Below are 13351 nucleotides of genomic sequence, written 5' to 3' on the forward strand. Positions count from 1 at the left end.
ATCTTCCTCAGAAGAAAAGTAAAATTTCAATAGATTTATGAGTGGAAGCCTCTTCAGCACTCCTGCTGAGGGATGATGTACTGGGAAACCTGGCAGCAGATGCTGCCACTGACCCTACCAAGGTTGAGAAAGATGACATTTCCAACTGGAGGTAGCACAGTTAGAAACAAAGGAGCTGAGTGAGCCACTCCCTTCCCTCCATTCTATTGTAAACACACCGCCTTAATGATTCTCCATGCTTCTATTACCTAAAAGAGGTAGTACTGTTAGAAACAGGGAAGGTGAGTGATCCACTCCCTTCCCTCCATTCAACTGTAAACACCACCCTAATGGTTATCCGTGCTTCCACTGTCCTAAAAGAGGTACAAAATAAAATAACAAGAGCCTAGGAGGTCGCTATGCCCTAGGACACTGACACCAGTGAGAGATGCAGTGGGAGGTATCTAGACTCAGAGGTGTCTGAACCTTTAAATGCTGAAGTCTGAGTTAACAAGTCCCTTTTTAAAATCAGATTTTATTGGTACCTTTTGGATATACATAATGATCACATTCATCATGAGAATTTGTACCTGTACATGATATAAGTTGTTTTTTCCCATTCCCCTACCCTCCCTTCAACCCCTCCTCCCCTCCCCATTTACAAAAGCTTTGTTTCCATGTTTCCCTTTTCTCATTTTTTTACATTTTCCTTCTCTCCTTTCCCCCTCCCCCTCTCTTGTTCCCCTCCCCATTTGAACATTTTCTTGTTATTTCAAATCAAGTTCTTTTTCCCCCTTTTTCCCTTTTGCCTGTTCCAACTGCTACCATCCCATGATCTTTAATAAGACAAGCTACCTACTACATACTATGGGGTATATGCTTGGCAATTCTTTCCTCATCATACACCAGAACCTGGACTGTTTTTGGCCCACTCAACTGTAACAGAGGGAGATGAGGTTTAGTTCTTACTCTCTGTTTTACCCTTCTTCTGGAGAAGAGGGCCACAGGCTGTGGAATGGAAATGCAAGGCCAGACCTGAGATAACCTATATCAGCCATAAAATAACAAGCCTTTGTCAAGCTCAGGTCCTCTGGTCCAACTTTTCTTTGGTCACTTTCCCAAAATTTATCTGAGGACCTCACATTGTGAATAGAGGACACTTGAGAACCAATGGCAACCTATTATGCCCTGGGTGTCTCAGTCTTCAACAGAAACAGAAAAAATATTCTGACAAGCCTCCATTGTTAGCTTTACATATGAGGCAGTGAGGAAGAGTAATTTATTCTCATAACCAGGATTGGGAGTAGAGCTCAATTGTAGACCACTTGACTAGCATGTATGAGGCCCTGAGTTTGATCCCCAGCACAAGAAAGAAAGAAAGTAAAAAGATCCTGAACACATGTAAAATTTGCACCAAAAAAAATCTTCTACAAAAATGATTTGTAATCTATAGACTTATTACCAGAGAGATGTCTTCAGATATAAAATCCTATCCCTTGAGTTGTGGGATATTTTTCTTCTCCAAATAAATTTGATCTTTAATTTTTTTTAATTTGTTACTGCATGATGAATTTAGCAGGTATAATCCAGGCTTTTGTGTACAGTGAGCAATGAATTGCAAGTGCACACTCAACAGCAAGTGGAAAGCAGATGGATTTATTGAAAATTATAGGAAGTTGTGCTCCGGGCAAGACTGTGCCAACAAAAATATGTCACAAACAGAGAAGTGGTACCAGAGTGGCAGGAAAGCAAAAGCATTACACAAAGAACACAGCACAAAACACACAGCAGCCCCCAGATAAATCAGGCTTTCAGAATTTAAAGGACATGAACCTCAGCCCAGGTGTTTCCCTGAAATCTTTGGTATGATTGACAGGAATGTTTGACAGGGTGCTATGTCATTTCAGGGGCTCAACACACATACCTATCCCACAATTCACTCTGATCTTAATTACGAGCATGAGATGTAGTGCTTATTCATGAACTCTTACTAAAATTGGAGTAGAGTGAAGGTGACTGAAAGTCAGGCTAGGAGATCCACCATGCATGTGCTCTCTCCTAGAACATCAGAGATTAGCTGGGTTTTTGTTATGTGGTCCTATACTTCTTTTAGGACTATGGAAGGAGGAACGGCCCCAGGGTGCTTTTTAAAATTAAATGGGGGGAAGGGAGTGACTTCCTCAGCTCCATTGTTTCTAACTGTATTCTTCTCATTATCAACTTGTGAACTAGAGAATCAGAAATGAACCAAAGGACAAATTGAAAGAGCACACATACAAAGCATGCAGGAAAAGTGAAAAAGGCTGGTATTGTAGTTTGGGGTTTTCCAAGGGGAATAATATAATACATATTTTATAAGATTATTTATAATAGTCACCCGGGGGATTTAGCTCAGGGGCACAGCACCTGCCTGGCAAGCACAAGGTCGTGAGTTTTGTTCCTGGTACTGGAAGAAAAACAAAAACAAAAACAAACAAAATATATATAATAGTCACCCAAAGAATCATACATGAAAAGAGAGTGCAGGAAATTTGTCCACACACTAAAGACCAAAGAATCCAACCGAGGACATGGATCCCACAGTAATGTCCTGAATAAGTCCAGCTGAAGACCTAGAGCCCATAACAATGCCTCCCAGAGTCCAACTGGAGGCCAAGAACCCATGACAATGTTTCATGCAGGCTTATTTCATGAATCTGCACTGGGAAGGCCCAAAGGTCAGTGGTGGAAGCTAGAAAGTCTGTGCCAGCAGGATGAAGGATCAGTGCTAGCAGGCTGAGGGATCTGCACTGGAGCCAGGAAGTGACACTCAAAGTAGGAACTTTGCTCCCGCAAAAAGTACCACAGCCATCCTCAGCAACAGCAAGGTCTCAAGCTCCTCTTATAAGGAAAGCCAATGCAACAAGCTTCCCCAGGAGACTGAACAGTGCACCACCTTCCCCTCTGGAGCCAGGAAGCGATGTTCAAAGTGAGGGCCAGAGCACCCCCAAAGTGAATCGAAGCCATTCTCAGTGACAAGGTCCCAAACTCCTTGGATGATGAGAACAGCCGAGTTCATCAGGAAAGCCAACATGATAAGCTCCTCCAAGAGAATCAACAGCTCCTTACAGCTTCTAACAGCACCCAACAGCTTCTACCAGCTCCCAGCAGCCTCAGCTTCTCCAGTTCTGCCTCTTATGCTACCCGCAGTGATTCTCAGGTGGGCCTCCCACACCCAGCACCACTAACTCAATTTAGCTGGGTGTTGCAAGTTGACCACCAGTTGTCAATCCACCACAACTGGGGATGTAGTTCAGAACAAAGGCCTCGATACCACAAATAAAATATCCACACTCATTCTGAACATGGTGGCACACATTTGTAATGTTAGCAACCTGGGGGTTAAGGCAGGAAGATTGCAAGTTTGAGTCTGGGCCACTTAGTGACTTGGAGAAAGCCTGTCACAGAATAACATGACAGTCCTCAACAAGCATACAACTACCATTCCTACCAAGTAGATTCAGACCTTCACTACCTACTCTGACAACCAGCCTGGTGTGCTCATTCAGGTATATGAAGGTGAGTGTGCCATGACCAAGGATAACAACCTGCTTGGCAAGTTTGAACTCACAGGCATACCTCCTGCACCCCGTGGTGTTCCTCTGATTGAAGTCACTTTCAATATTGATGCCAATGGCATCCTCAGTGTCTCTGCAGGCGATAAAAGTACAGGAAAAGAGAACAAGATTACCATCACTAATGATAAGGGCCATTTGAGCAAGGAGGACATAGAGCATATGGTCCAAGAAGCAGAGAAGTGCAAAGCTAAAGATGAGAAGCAAAGGGACAAAGTGTCCTTCAAGAATTCACTGGAGTCCTATGCTTTCAATATGAAAGCAACTGTTGAAGATGAGAAATTCTGGGCAAGATTAATGATGAAGATAATCAGAAGATTCTTGACAAGTGTAATAAAATCATCAACTGGATAAGAATCAGACTGAAGAGAAGGAAGAATATGAACCTCAGCAGAAGGACTTGGAGAAAGTCTGCAATCCCATCATCACCAAGCTCTACCAGAGTGACGAGGCATGCCTGGAGGAATGCCTGGGGGCTTCCCTGGGTGAGGAGCTCCACCCTCTGGTGGTGCTTCCTCATGGCCCACCATTGAAGAGGTTGATTAAGCCAACCCCAAATAGAGATTTAGCATTCTTCCACAACAATAAAATTGAAGGACCTAAATTTGTAGCAAATTCTGTGGCAGTTATTAAAGTTTAACTGCTATAGTAAAGTACTGGGCATTCTCAATACTTGAATAATGGAACATGTACACAGAGAAAAGATAACACTGCACTTTATAAGCACTGTACTATAAGTGGAAATGCAATGTCTTCAATAAAACTATTTAAAATTGGCACCATAAAAAAATGATACAGAAATTCAAAACAAAATGATAGGAAATCAACAATGGTTGTTGTATTATTTATGGTTATCTTCAAAGTAGTTGCTCACATTACCAGATATAGGTGCGCAAGATTGATCAAACAAACATTAACTGTTCCTTTCAATAAACCAATAGAAATTAGTAATAAAATTATCTTAGCTATCATGTGTGTGTGTATATATATAAAACCCTTCCTTCTTTCTCTCATCCCAATTGTTCTTTCCATTTGAGCAGTTTATTTCCTTTTCACAATATCTATTGTACCTTTCACTTTTATTTACTCTTTCAGGCTCTTACACTAGGGAGACAATATAGTGTTTACACATGAATATCTGATTTATTTCACTTATGACTATGGTCACTAGTTGTATCCATTCAGCTATAAAAGCCTCAAATTTATCTCTCTACATAGCTTAGTAATATTCTGTTGTATAAAAATACCATATTTTCCTTATCCATTCCTCAGTTGATGGGCATTTGAGTTATTTCCCAAACTTTGCTATGACCAATTGTGCTGCTATAAACATGGTTGCACATATATCGCTGTTGGTGTGAGGTTTTTCACTTTTCTGGGAAATACCCAAAAGGGGAATGACCACAGTAAATGGGACCTCTAATCCTAATTTTTGAGGAATCTCCAGACTGATTTCCAAAGTGGTTGCACCCAGTCTGCACTGGCACAAACACTGGAGAAGAGTACCTTTTTCCCAACAGCCCCTCCAGCATTTTTGTTGGTTGATTTCTTGATGGTAGCCATTCTTTCTGGGGTGAGATGAAATCTCAGTGTTGTTCTAATTTGCATCTCTTGAATGACTAATGATGTTGAATATTTTTTCATGTATTTATTTGCCATTTGTATTTCTTCATCTGAAAAGGATGTATTCATCTCAGATTCTCATTTTTTTATTGTGTCTTTGAATTGGGGGGGGTCTCAGTTTTTTCACTTCTTTACGTATTCTAGATAAAAGTCCTTAGTGTGAAGAGCAGTTAGCTAAAATATTCTCCCACCCTGTGGGTTGTCTTTTCACTCTATTGGCGATTTGTTTTGAAGCACAAAAGCTTTTTAATTGTATAAGATGCTAGTTGTTGATTCTTTGAAATGTTTCTGGTGAAATTTGGGTTTTGTTCATGGAGACTGTGCTACCGTTATGTCTTCAAGATTTTGACCTACTTTTTCTTCCAGTAAATTTAGTGTTTCTGCTTGAATATTTAAATCCCTGATCCGTTTTGACTTTAGTCTAGTGCATGGTGATAGACATGGGTCTAGTTTTAGTTGTTGGTATGTAAAGAGCCAGTTTCTCCAGCACCATTATTAAAGAGGCTATCTTTTGTCCAGTGAATATGTTTGGCCCTATTGCCAAAGATAAGGTGGCTCAGTTTGTTTGTAGCTGAGTCTGTCTCTTCTAATCTGTTGCACGGATCCTCAGATTTATTTTTTTGGCAGTACCATGCTGATTTTAACACAGTAGCTTTGTATTATAATTTCAAGCAGGGATTGTGACACCTCTTAACTTGTCTTTGTTGCCCATGATTGCCTCTGCTATTCTAGATCTCTTCTGGTTCCACATGAATTTTAGGAGTATTTTCTCTGCCTCTGTGAGGTATGCTAATGGTATTTTGATTGGGATTGCATTAAAGCTGTATACCAATTTTGTAAGTATGGCCATTTTCATTATGTTGGTTCTTCCTATCTATGAGCAAACGATATACTCCCATTTTCTGATATTCTTTTCTATCTTCTTTTTCAGAGTAGTGTAATTTTCAGTATATAAATCTTTTACTTCCTTTGTTAGATTGATTCCTAAGTATTTCATTTTTGGATACTCTTTGTTTTTTTGGGGGGGGTTGTTGGCTTTATTTTTATTTTAAAGTTTAAAAAACTAACAAAACAACAATGAAGACAAAATCAAAATAACACAAAAATGATACATGACCTCAAAACAAAATGATAAGAATTAACAATGCTACATTACATATTGTTATCTTCAACAAGGTTGCTCAGTCCACCAGATGTAAGAATATAAGACTGATCAATCAAAGACAGTAACAAATAATTAAAGAAACATTGGAAATGATGCAGAGCTTCAACATACAAGATGGTAGGAGCTCAACAATGGTTCTTATACTGTATATTGTTGTTTTCAGATCAGTCATTCTTATTAGCACATTCAATCATGCAGAATCGGTAAAGAAAAAAAATTTTAAGCATTGACTTTTCCTTTGAATAAACCACAGCCATCAGCTATACACCTATCCTGGCAATTTGGATCCTGTTTTGAAGGGTGTGATTTCCCCAATTTCTCTCTCAATATGTTTGTTGTTTGTGTACAAGAATGCTATTGATTTTTGAGTATTGATTTTGTATCCACCCTGCAACTGAATTAGGTTATTAACCCTAGAAGTCTTTTAGTGGAATTTTTATTTTCTGTGTAAAATACCATGTCATCTGTGAATAATGATAATTTCACTTCTTCCTTCTCTATTCTTACTCCTTTCATTTGTCTCTCTTGGCTGATTGCTCTGGCTAATGTTTCAAGAACCACGTTGGAAAGGAGCAGTGATAGCAGATAGCCTGGTTTTGTTCCTGATTTTAGAGTGAAATCTTTCAGTTTTTGTTCATTTAGTATGATGTAGGCTGTTGGGTTGTCACAGATGACTTTGATCAGATTGAGATGAAGAATATCTATTCCAATGTTTTGTAGGGCTTTTATGAGTGCTGGATGACTTCGAAAGCTTTGTCTGCATCTATTATGATGTTCATGTAATAAGGTGGCTCAGTTTGTTTGTAGCTGAGTCTGTCTCTTCTAATCTGTTGCACGGATCCTCAGATTTATTTTTTTGTTGATATGTTGTACAACATTTATTGATTTGCATATATTGAACCATACCTGCACTCCTGGGGTAAATCCCACCTGGTTATGGAGTATAATCTTCTTGATGATTTGTTGCATTCTGTTTGCTAGTATCTTATTGAGGATTTTTGCATCTATGTTCATTAGGGAGACTGGCCTGTAGTTCTTTTTTTGGTTGCATCTTTCTCTGGTTTTGGTATCAGGATAAGACTTCCCTCCAGAGCCTCCAGGAAAGAGTTAGGGATTATTGCTTCCCTTTCAAGTTCATTAAAGAACTTAGAGTATTGACATTAGATCTTCTCTAAATTCCTTGTAGAATTCAGCAGTGAATCCATCAGGACCTGGGCTTTTCTTTGTTGGAAAGTTTTTAATTACATTTTCAACCTCATTAACTCATATTGGGTTATTCAGATTTTTTATCTTCTTGATTGAGCTTTGGTAACTTATATGTATCTAAGAATCTGTCCATTTCTTCTGTGCTTTCCATCCTATGAGAGTAAAGAGTTTTGAAGTAGGTATTGATGCTATTCTGAATTTCCACAGGATCTGTGGTGACTTCACCCTTATCATTCCTCAGTACATGAATTTGAGCCTATTCTTTCCTTTTTTAATAAGGTTGGCTAAGGGTTTATCAATTTGATTTATTTTCTCCAAGAACCAACTCTTCAATTCATTAATTCTTTGTATTGTTTTCTTGCTTTCCATTGTGTTAATTTCCTCTCTGACCTGTATAATTTCCTGCCTTCTGTGGGCTTTGGGTTTGTCTTTCTCTTCTTTTCCTAGAAACTTAAGGTGTAATATCAGATTGTTTATTTGTGCTCATTCTGTTTTCTTGATGTGAGAATTCACTACTATAAATTTACCTCTGAGGACTGCTTTCATTGCATCCCATAGTTTCTGGTACATGGTGTCTGCACTCTCAGTTGTAGATATTATTTAATTTCTCCCTTTATTTCATCAGTGACCTATTCATTGTTTAGGAGGGTATTATTTAATTTCCATATGTTTATGGACTTTTTCAGTTTCTTGTACCACTAATTTCTTATTTCATTGCAATATGGTCAGATATTATGCATAGGATAATTTCAATTCCTTTGCATTTACTTAAGCATGTTCTGTGGGCTTGTATATGGTGTATTTTAGAGAACATTCCATGTGTAGCTGAAAAGAAAGTGTATTTTGATGACGTTGGGTGGAACAGTCTAAAAACATCTACCAAGTCCATTTGTTCACGGGTTTGTTTCAGTTCTGTTATGTCTTTGCTGAGTTTTATGTAGTTGATCTATGTCTTTGTGACAATGTAGTGTTGAGGATTCCTATTAAAATTGTGTTATTGCTTATTTGATTTTTCGTGTCTATTAATAACTGTCTTATATAGTAGGGTGTTCCTGTAGGTTTATATATATTTATGATTGTTATCTCTTCCTCTTGAAGTTTCTCCCTAACAGGTATGTCCCTCCCTGGTGGTCTAGTGGCTAGGATCCCCCTAACAAGTATGTAGTGACCTTTTTTATCCCTCTTGATCATTCTTGATATGTAGCTGACATTTTTTGCAAAAAGAATACCTACTCCTGCTTTTTTTGGGTTTCAGTTTCATGGAACATTTCTTTCCATCTTTTGATTTTCAGTCTATGAATTTCTTTTTGCATTCAATGTGTTTCTTGTATACAGCACATTGTTGGATCTTGTTTGTTGATCTACTCTGCCAGTCTGTGTCTTTTGATTGGTGAATTGAGGCCATTTACATGGTTATAACTGATATGTATTGGCTTATCTTGGTCATGGTATATTCCTGCTGTTGCTTCTCTGCTTTTCCCCTCTGTTTAATTACTTGCCCTGCCTGGTGATTTCCATCTGTTGTTGTTCTTGGAATTGTGGTCATTTTTATCTCTGTATAGAATATCTTTCAGTACTTTTTGTAGCATTGCTTTCATGTTCATAAATCTCTTAAGTTGTTCTTTGTCATAAGAGTATCTCATTTCTCCATTAATTTTGACAGATAGCTTTGTAGGGTACATCAACTGGGCTGGAAGTTGTTTTCTTTCAGGACTTGAAATACTTCACTGCAAACTTCTCTTGACTTGAGAGTTTGTGTTGAGAAGTCCACCATGATTCTGATAGGCTTTCCTTTTTAGGTTTTCTGTTTCTATTCACTACTTTTAATATTTTCTTTTTATGCTGAATTTCCGGAAATCTTGACTCTTATATGTCTTGTTGTAATTTTAGTTTTGTCAGAAATGATTAGAGTTCTAAATGACTCATTTATTTGTATGTGAAATTCTATATCCACGCTTGAGAAAATTTCTGCAATTATTTCTGTGAAGAGTTTTTTATGTCATTTGTGCTTTCTGCCACTTTCTCATTGACCCCAGTCAAATTTATGTTATTCATGTCTGTTTCATCTTGCAGCTGTTGGATTGATTTTTTATGGTCTCTTGCTAACTTTAAGATATCTTTCTTCTCATTATCACTGTCTGTAATTCTGGATTTAGGATCTGAAATCTTATCCTCTCCTTTTTTCAACCTGTTGCATATACTCTCAATGGAGGTTTTAATATCTTGGATTTCTATTTGAATCTGTTTCATGGATTCCTTTTCTTTCCCGTGCTGGGCATTATTTTTTCATCACTTTTCTAAGTTCATCTGTTCTTTCATCTGTGTCTTCTCTAATCTTTTTATTTTAAGTATCATTTCTTTCTGTACCTGAGAGATTATTTTCTCCATAGCTTTTTCCACTTGTTTTTTCAGTTTTCCTGCTATCATTTCAGAAATTTCCAGTGTTTGAATTCCAATTTCATCTATCTCCTTGAGTTCTGGGCTTGTCCTGGGTGGGCCAGGAGGCTGGATTTGCCTTTTGCTTCTGTGTCTTGTCATTTCCTATTTTCATTTTTAAAATTTTGTTTTCTATGTTGATGCTTGCCAGTTTCTTAGGCTATATAGCTTTATCACTACTAATTATGTTTTCCTAGATGGTGTCTGCTCTTCAGGGATGTTTTCTAGATATAGGTGGTTTCTTATACCTATTCCAAGGCCCTTGTTTCCCAATTTGTAAAGGATGCAAGATGACTATTTGGCTCAGCTCCCAATACTTTGGTACAGGGCTTTGGTGGTGATTATGAGCTCATACAATCACAGTGTTTTCATACAGGGAAGAAAAATTGTTTATAACATGTATGACATCCTGGCTAAAGTAGTACAGTTAATAATAACAATAGTTTCAAGTGTAGCTTAACTACTGATAAACTAGGGTAACCATTAGCCTATTACCTGTGATCATGGGAGTAAACTCTAAAAGTATGTAATCAAATCAAACATATACTGTGCAGTTGTATGCAGTGATTTGCCCCTTAGTTGAGTGATTTTACCCTTCTGTCAGGAACAGGGGGATTAAGATATTTAATGGATTGGCTAAAATGATGAACAAAGTCAAATATAGTAGAATCAGAGCTGAAAATTAAAAGATGATCACCCAAGTTTTGGGAAACTGGAGGACACAGGAGGGAGAGAATAAAATAACACACAAAGGAGTAGTCAGAAAGAGCAGAGACAATGTTTACTCCCTCGAAAGTTTAAATTACAGAAGTAGTTGAGGAAAGAGAGTCAACAGTAGAGAATGAGAAAAGGTAAGAAACCTAAACATTGGAAAAGAAGGGAAAAAGAGAAAGAGACCAAAAATGAACCAAAGGAGAAAAAGAAAAAGAAAATGAGAGAAAAATAGGAATGAAAAATAGAAAAAGAAAAAATAAAAACCCCAAATACAAAGATAACTACTGAATACAGAAGAAAACAAGATGACATCCAATCAGACAGGAGAGGGATATCCAATCAGACAAACAAGAGAGAATAAAAGTAGTAAAATACCTCTGGTGTTTACAGCTCTGTGATAGTGTCCATATTTAATACCAGAAATATGTTGGATATGGAGCTGATCTTGTCCTCTAGATGTAGAGCCTCAGACTGGACTTCTGCTTATGGATTTCTCTGCATTTCCACCACTGGCTCCTTGCTGCTGCAGCAGACACTTTCACACTGCTCATCTCACCAATTTCTCTGCCCTCCAAGGGTATGTGTGCAGCTGTGCACCTAGGAACTGGCTATTTTCTCTGGGTCTGAGGCCTTGGTGTTTCTATCAGTCTAGTCAACAGAGGCATGTATCCTTACACTCATCCCAAAGACCCTGCCATTTCCAAGACAATGGAGGAAACACAGAGCTCAGACTCACATTCTAATTGCAGGCCCTGCCATCTCACAGAGGAAATGGGGGGATCACTGGGCAAAGACTCACTCTGCTTGCTGGCCCTACCCTCAGTTCTTTTATATTTACACAACCATGCTTAATGGCTAGTGTGTGGTTTGTTTTGGAGAAAGTCTTTTATGCTGCTGAGAAGAATGTGTATTCTGTTGTGGGATGGAACACTCTATAGATATCTATCAAATCAATTTTTTCAAAGGTTTGGTTCATCTCTGATATGTCCATTGATTTTTTTGTCTTGTTGATCACAAGTGGACACCATTTGTGACACTGGTGTATTGAGGTCCCCCATTACAACTGTATTGGTATTTATCATATTTTTCATGTCCATTAGTGTTTATTTTATGAAGCTAGATGTACCAGTATTTGACGCATATATGTTTATACTTGTTTGCTCTTCCTTAACCCATGTATAATGATCTTTATCTTTTCTCACCAGTCTTAGCTTGAAATCCACTTTGTCTGAATTTAGGATAGCAGTTCTTGCTCTTTTGATAGGCTGCAGTTCCCATTCCATGGAATATTATTTTCAATCCTTTGAGTTTTAATCAGTGAGTATCTTTTTAAATTAAATGTGTTTCTTGTTTAGTGCATATTGTTGAGTTTCCTTTCTTGATCCTTTGGGCAATCTGTATCTTCTGATTGGGGAACTTCTATCATTCACTTAATATGTATTACTGAGAAATATTGACTTATTTTATTATTTTTCCTGTTGCCAATGTCCCTGGAGCTGCCTGAACATCACTGTATGGAAGTGAGCAAAGTAGCCTACTCAGCCAGACTTGATCTACAGGATATACCCCTCCAGAGCCCTGACCTGAACTTGTTTTTGCATGGCAGCAGCATGATAATTGTGAGATGGCAGTTCAGTGGGTGAAAGTTGTGGTTGTCACCATCTAATGAACTATTCAGTCCAAGGCTTTTCCTCCTGGAATGTCAGCACAAAAAGTTGAGCAGATTGCTCTCACTTGGGCCTTGGAGGTAGGAAGAGACAATTGGATAAATGTTTATACTGACTTCCACTATGCCTTTGCCACTTTACATGTGCATGGCACCATCTACCAAGAGAGAGGCCTCCTAACCATGGGAGGAAAAGACATTAAGAACTCCTAGGAAATACTAATTTTGTTACAGGCTATTTGGCTACCCACTAAGGTAGCTGTAATTCATTGTCCAGGCCATCAAAAAGGCAATTCCATGGAGGTCCAAGGGAACTGAGCAACTGATCTGGCAGCTAAACTAGCTGCTGTTTGAAACTCACTCCCTATAACATGAGGCTTAGTGGCTCCACTTCACAAAACACCCAAATATTCAGAAGCAGAACTGAAATGGGCCAAGACAGAGGGGGCTACAGAACAAAATGGGTGGCAAGTTTTGCCAGGAAGGAAGATGTTCCTCCCTAAATCTATGAGACATTTTGTAATCCAGGAACTACACAGCTGCACCCATTTGGGAAAAATAGCCATGGCAGAGCTGCTTGGCTATCATTATTTATCTCTAGACTTTGGACTTTGTGCACCTCTGGGGCTAGCAGGTGTGCAACTTGTGCTCACAACAATCCAATTTCTCATCTGTAGCAACAACCTGGAGTTTGGAGGCAAGGAGCATTGCCCTTAGAGGTCGTCATGGTGGACTTTCCTGAAATCAAGCCTACTAGGGGAAATAAAAAGTATTTATTGGTCCTCATCTGCACCTATTCAGTCTGGGTAGAGGCCATCCCCATGAGGACTGAGAGATTCAGAGAGTTAGTAAAAGCCCTAATGGAGTTAATCATTCCCCAGTCCAGGTTTCCCTTGATGGTAGGTTCAGATAATGGACCTACTTTTGTGGGTTGAGTGGTTCAGAGCC

At 38.6% G+C, this 13351-nt stretch overlaps 1 pseudogene; it reads left to right on the plus strand.

Moving 5' to 3' along the window:
* The first annotated feature begins 3431 nt into the window (after positions 1–3431).
* Positions 3432–4383, plus strand: LOC102018233 (annotated as a pseudogene).
* Positions 4384–13351: the final 8968 nt, after the last annotated feature.

The sequence above is a fragment of the Chinchilla lanigera genome, unplaced genomic scaffold (genome assembly GCF_000276665.1).
Source record: "Chinchilla lanigera isolate Chin_1 unplaced genomic scaffold, ChiLan1.0 scaffold00156, whole genome shotgun sequence".
Lineage (NCBI taxonomy): Eukaryota > Metazoa > Chordata > Mammalia > Rodentia > Chinchillidae > Chinchilla > Chinchilla lanigera.